Below are 7344 nucleotides of genomic sequence, written 5' to 3' on the forward strand. Positions count from 1 at the left end.
CTCGCATACTTCATTTTTATTTTTATTATATTATAGTCAAATAGGCTCTCCAACTTTACACAAAAGTTCAATTAGGTGGCTAAATTTTTGAAAGTGCAATTAAACACTCCAACTTATTAAAATCCATTAAATAAGTTAAATTTACTGGTAACCAATGGGTTACAAGTATGCAGACCATCTTTGATCGCTACTAACTGTAGTTTACCACGGTTGATCGTCGTCGGCTGGCGTTAGCTGTCGTTTTTTATAACAACTTAAGAGAAAAGGAAACCATTGGTTGCCCTCTATGGCGGAGAAGACGACCTACTGGTCGGCTTCTCTAGGCGACAATTGTGGTCGCCTTCAAAGGCAACTGACAACCGTCGTCAGTTGCCGAAGTATTGTTAGAATCTTAATGACTTGTTATTGCAGGCCATTAACCGATTTTGAGACTTTAATACACGAAAATAGCAAGTTCATGAGTTTAATTGCACTTTTCAAAAGTTTATGATTTTAATTTTACTTTTGTGTAAAATTGGAGGGTCTATAAATGTCTATTTGACTCTTTTCCCTTTATAAAATTCAAGTTTAGTTTTTAGTTCTAAAGCATTGAAATTCAAACTAACACAAATTTGTTTGTAATTTTGATTATATTAAATAGGGATGACAATGGGTCGGGTAGGTCGGGGAGGACAACACCCATCACCCGATCCATCTTATATTTTCTTCACACACCCCAACCCGCAATCTGCATCGAGTGAACTTTTTCAAAATCCACCCCCACTCCTATCGGGTGCGGGTGCCTTCGTACTACGGATACCCACCACTTATCATCTTATATTATTATTATTATTATTATTATTATTATTATTATTATTATTATTATTATTATTATTATTATTATTATTATTATTATTATTATTATTATTATTTCAAAAAATAATATTTAAATTATTATTATTATCTTGTTAATTTCATATCCTTCTCCAGTTCTCCTATATGGAAGAAAAAGGAAACAAATTATTAATTTTTTTTCCCTGGATTCACCCATGTGTATCTCATTTTTGTCAGGATGTTGATTGGGATATTGTATTAAAAAATTACATTATTGCTCAAAAAAAAAATCATTAGTTATACCTAAATTACATTTTGCATGTTCTCTTTTTAGATAGATTAACAGGATTAATCAACTGTCAGAGATTACTGATTGATTCAGTTACGAAGTCAGTCAGTAATAATAAATCGTGGAGAAGATGTAAGAGAAAGATAACAGCACAAACCCAACGACACAGAATATTTACCCAGTTCGATACAGTGTGTCTCTACGTCTGGGGGACGATCACATAGGCGTCCAATCCACTAAATCATAATTCAATGTACAAAGGTAGATATACAATAATCTTACCCAAGTACCCCACACAAGGTACATACCCAGTCTACACAGGTTTAGTGGATTGTTGAAGATGGAGAGCCATGCATACAGAAGTCCAATGAAATCCCTTCACTTGGAGAGCCCACTCTGATGCAGTCCACTTCAATGACGCTCTTTACAGTTGTTCCCACAACAGTGTGATCACAGTGTCCTTTCGTTTAAGCAGCAGTGATTCTTCTCAAGTTCATCATCTTAATCACCATGAACATATTATATTGAGAAGATACATGACAATCAAAGATCTAATCTCATATAGTAGATGGGGAGTGTTTCTTCATACTTTCGGCGTAACCCTAAATCTCTTCGAGTAAGGGTACTTATAGATTCTTCAATAAACTCTCTCCATAAAAGACTTTGATTGTAGAAGGTAGTACTATAAAAGAGGAATGTAATCTCAGAAGATTAGGTCCATACCTTTCTTGAAAATATACGCTGATCTTCTTTCCAAACTTGTCTGATAATACCGCGTACAGTCTTTTAGAAATCAGCTTCCTAAATCAGATCTTCAGTGTCAATCCTTCTGTTGTTGCTTCTGATTGATCAGTCATCTGTAGAGCTGGACGGACAAACTCTAAACCTATCTTAGTATGCCATAATAATATTGCCAATTATAATATGGGGTTTTTGAACATTTAAAAACACTAACAAACTCCCCCTTTGGCTATTATTTGGCAAAACAACTCGACTATATAGATAGACAAAACATAAAGAACTAAGATAGGTTATTATAAAGAAGCAACCCATGAGTCTGAAATGATTACATAGAACTAAAACAAAAACGTAAGATCCAGAACAGTTTATGATCAAACAAGTAGTGGTGCCATCAAACATAACGCCCAGCCAGGGCCAGAAGGTACACAAACACAAAAACTCCCCCTGAGTTCATTATTACTCCCCCTGACAAAAACTCCCCCTGAGTTCATTACTACTCCCCCTTTTTGCCAATGATAGCCAAAGGTCAAGCATTGGAGAGAGTGTCACTATCAGACTTCGCAGGATCAGCAGCAGCAGTAGATTCAGATAGGCTTAAACGAAGAAGAACGGTTGCTAGCTCAGTACGGGCCCCTGTCAGTTGCTTTGCAATAATGCTATGTACTGTCTCAATATCAGTGACCTTTGCCTTCAACTGTATGGAAAGCTGAACATCCTTAGCATGAGGAGAGTCATCAGACACAGCATCTGGTTCAGAATTGGATGGGGCAGATACAGGGACAACATCCCGAATGTGATCTCTAGTCAGCAGACGTTTATCAACAGTATAGAGCAGTGTTGGACTGATCACCTCACTGGGCATAGGCTCAAGTCCCTGAGTGGTAAGAATGCCAAAAATCAGATTTGGGAAGGGTAGTCTTACCTTCTGTTCCCTTGGATGAATTAAGGTAAGGATGTGACAGTAAATCCATTTTCCCATATCAATTAGCATCTTCGTTCCAATTCGAAATAAGAATCTTGCCAGTAACTTGCCAACGGTGTGTAAATGGGCTGATGGGAGCCAGTTGTGAAGGGCCAGGCGATGTAGAATCACATATCTGGATGTGAGATGCGAGCTCTGCAGATAGTCCTTATCTCCTGTGGGCCATGATTTTGTCTGTCCACCAGTAAGAGTTCTGGCCACCAAGTTCCAGTCAGTGACAGGGTCTTCTTGCACAGCAGTCAAACCATAGTATTCATTGATCATGTCCGGCCCAAAAACGTACCACCTTCCTCTGATGAAAATCTGCATCGGTCGTGGCCCAGTTAGGATGTCAATCTCGTCATTGTGATTGCAATAGAACTCATACGTGAGAAGCTTAGAATATGGGCAGATGTTTGTGACAGTCTTCAACAATCCGACTTCATTCAGCAGAGGTAAAATGTCACAGACAGAGTTCAGCTGGTTCTCATCCACAGATCGTTGAACAATAAGATCCCTTCTAACCATGGTAGACCATTTTGTCTGAGCAGCAGGAGAAACAAACTGAGGGCTGTAAACAGATGGATCAGTTTCTTCGACAGGTTGAGCCTCAGGAGTAATGCTTCGTCCTCTTGATCGTGTGGATGGCTTCCCTTTTCTGACAGATGGTGCAGGTACAGAAGTAGTTTGAACAGCAGGCCCCTTTTGCTTAACAGACGATCGCAGAGTCTTGAACACTTGTTGGATAGGCGGATTTCCTTCCGGCTTAACAGCCTCACTCGACTTCCTTTTCTTCTCAGGCTGATCCACATCAGCACTGTCATCACCAGTCTCAATAACAACCTTTACTGGAACATTCTTCCTTTTAGACCGTCTTGTTTCTTTGGTTGGGGATTGAACAGGAGTCACAGAGTGACTGGAATCAGAAACATTGGCAGATGAGCTCCCAATAATATTCAAAATTTCTCGAATTTTGAAGGTCGTGGAGTCAGGATGAGCAGTGGCCTCAATAGTTGGAATATCATATGGAAGTGCTTGAGATCCATACACTTCAGCCAGTATTTTATCATCTTCGCTGGAGGATTCAGAAAGATGAATCACTCGATACGGTTGAGGGATTGAAGCAGATGGTAGACCAGCAAAGTGTCGCACATGTTCCAGACTTTCACCTAATGATGTGGCAGTGTAGACTGGGATTCCACCTGTTTTCTCAGACTTGTGGGGGCTTGATAGATCAACAGTTCCAACATTAGCAGGTAAGACAGGAGTGTCATTGACAGAACAAACTTCTTTAGGGTCATCAGCAATTTCAGCCGGAGGCAGATCAATATTATCAGAGGCATAGACAACTAAACTCAATTTATTTGGCTCATCAGAAGATTTTTCTTTTTCATCAGACACATGTAAGATATCAGTTTTCACATCAACAGACTCACTCAAAGGCAGAGATGTAGAATCAACATTCACAGGGGGATTCCCGGAATCCAAATCAGTTAAATTTTCAGAAATAACAGGCACACAAGATGGGGTAGCAGAATCATCAGGTTTATCTGGTGATATTTCAATAGGAGTTTCAGAATTGTTTGACCTGTTTCGGAGGATCTCCTGTCTGTGTTTTGTCTCTTTCTGAGCAGCTTCGAGATATAGAGGGTGGGCCGCCGCTTGCCGTCGAGAGACCTCAACCAATTCTAGGGCTCGATGTGCAAAGTATTGAAGGAATGCCCCGGCCCGATTTCCATCCGAGGGTTCTGGAATATATACTGGAGAAACTTCATCACTGGCTTCGGAAACCATCATAAGCAGTTCAGTCGCATCATCTTCAGACCATTCTGCATAAAATTCTGGGTAGTAGGACATAACAGTCACCAAAATCTCGTCGTGAAGCAGAGGATCAAGTTTGAGCTTCTTCTTCATGGAAACTACAAAAGCGTCTGAATGTGCTTAAGGGCCACCTCCGGAGAATGTGTCTTGCTTCCGAGCTTGATGATGATATTTCGTACCGGGTCCGCCATTGGAGAGATTTTTGTGAGATGAGAAGTACAAATTACTGAAGGCAGATATGCTGAAAGAGGAAGAGTTTGAGTGCTGAGATGCTCGAAAAAACTGTTCTCTTCTTGGCCCGGTAACAAATAGACTAAGGGGTGAAGAACCCTAATCAATGCGGCTAATCAAATATCATGCAGACGCGATTGATTGACACAACGGTACAGCTTCTTTTTAGGAAGGAAACGGAACCCAAGGAAATTTGAATTTCAAAAAGAAATAAAATCTCTAAGATATCTTTTAAGATATATTAGGTTATAGAATCCACTTAACATAATAGAGAGGAGTCTTTAAAAGGAAGACAAGTCATAATTCTGACCTGTATACGGAAAAATCCACTCCTCTCTGACTGACCAACTACTTTATTAGTCAATTCTGCAAATTCCCAGAGCAGACCTGAGAATTTCAAAACGATTTGCATCTAGAGGCTTAGTCAGAATATCTGCCAGTTGTTTGTCAGTTTGAATATATTCCAATTCAATCTCCTTGGATTCAACCAGATCTCTGATGTAATGATGCCTGATATCAATATGCTTCGTTCTGGAATGTTGAACTGGATTCTTTGAAATATTAATAGCACTGACATTGTCACAATAGAGTGTCATAATCCCTTGAGTAAGACCATAATCCAGCAACATCTGTTTCATCCATACTAACTGAGTACAACATCCACCTGCAGCTATGTATTCTGCCTCTGCGGTGCTTAGTGAGATTGAATTCTGTTTCTTGCTTAGCCATGATACTAAGTTCTTACCAACAAAGAAACATCCTCCGGAAGTACTCTTTCAATCATCAATATTTCCTGCCCAATCAACATCACAGTATGCAACAAGACTCAGTTCACTGTCCTTGGAGTACCAGAGGCCATACTGCATCGTTCCTTTAACATATTTCAGAATGCGTTTTGCAGCTATCAGGTGTGATTCCTTTGGGTGAGATTGATACCTTGCACAGATTCCAACACTGAACATTATGTCTGGTCGACTGGCTGTTAGAAACAACAGACTGCCTATCAAGCTGCGATAGATTGTGTTATCCACTGATACGCCAGTTTCATCTTTCGATACTTTTGTGGAGGTGGAAATTGGTGTCCTGGATGATTTACATGATTCCAGATCAAACTTTTTAACAAGATTCTTAGCATACTTCTCTTGTGAAATAAAGTATCCCTCAGGACTTTGTTTGACCTGTAGACCTAGGAAGTATGTCAGTTGACCAACCATGGACATTTCAAACTCTTCCTTCATCACTTTTACTAACTCGTCAGTATATTTCTGTAAGGTTGATCCAAACACGATGTCATCAACATAGATTTGGGCTATGGTTACATGACTTCCAGTAGTTTTTACAAACAGGGTTTTGTCAACACTTCCCCGTTTATACCCATGCTGGAGCAGATACTGTGTCAGTCGTTCATACCATGCCCGTGGGGCTTGTTTGAGACCATAGAGAGCTTTTCGAAGCTTATAGACATATGATGGATGATCTGGATCTTCGAAACCTTTAGGTTGAGCCACATAGATATCTTCGTGGAGATAGCCATTCAGGAATGCTGTCTTGACATCCATCTAAAACATTGTGAATCCCAAAATACATGCGACAGCCAACAAAATCCTGATTGACTCGAGTCTAGCTACAGGAGCAAAAGTCTCATCATAGTCAATTCCTTCAATCTGAGTATACCCTTGAGCCACTAACCGAGCTTTGTTCCTTGCTATATTCCCAGCTTCATCAGTTTTATTTTTAAAGATCCACTTAGTTCCAATTACGTTGATACCATCAGGTTTTGAAACTAGATCCCAGACATGATTTCGCTCAAACTGATGTAGCTCCTCCTGCATTGCCTTGATCCACTGATCATCTTGTAAAGCTTCTTTAATACTTCTGGGTTCTATTTTTGAGGTATAGCAAGCAGACCCAGATACTCCTGTCAGATTATTTATTATTCTGCTCCTGGTCTTCATCCCATCCGATGGATCTCCAATAACGTTATCTGATGGATGGTTTTTCTGAGTTCTGGTGGGTTTGTCTTTACCTATATCACTTATGAGGTTTGTCTCCTGTTTCGAACTTTCTTGATCTTCATCTGACGATTCTTGTGGTTTGGGCTGACTGTTGCTATTAGTGGCAGTTGGGTCACTGAGAGGAAGCTCTGTCACTAAATCTGTCACTGTTGTGTCTACTGATTCTTCTGGACTGTCATCTATAAGCACATTTACTGACTCCATCACAGATTGAGTCCTCTTGTTGTAGACTCTGTAGGCACGACTGTTTGGAGAGTATCCAATGAAGATGCTCTCATCACTCTTTGGTTCGAACTTCTCTCTTTGTTCTCTATCAGCCAGCACATAACACTTTGTCCCAAACACATGAAAATACTTCATATTTGGCTTCTTACCCTTCCAGATCTCATATGGTGTTTTGGTTGTTCCTGGTCTAAGATAGACCCTATTTATGGTATGACAGGCTGTGTGTACTGCTTTAGCCCAGAAGCGCT

Source organism: Ipomoea nil, unplaced genomic scaffold (assembly GCF_001879475.1).
Source record: "Ipomoea nil cultivar Tokyo-kokei standard unplaced genomic scaffold, Asagao_1.1 scaffold0642, whole genome shotgun sequence".
Classification (NCBI taxonomy): Eukaryota; Viridiplantae; Streptophyta; class Magnoliopsida; order Solanales; family Convolvulaceae; genus Ipomoea; species Ipomoea nil.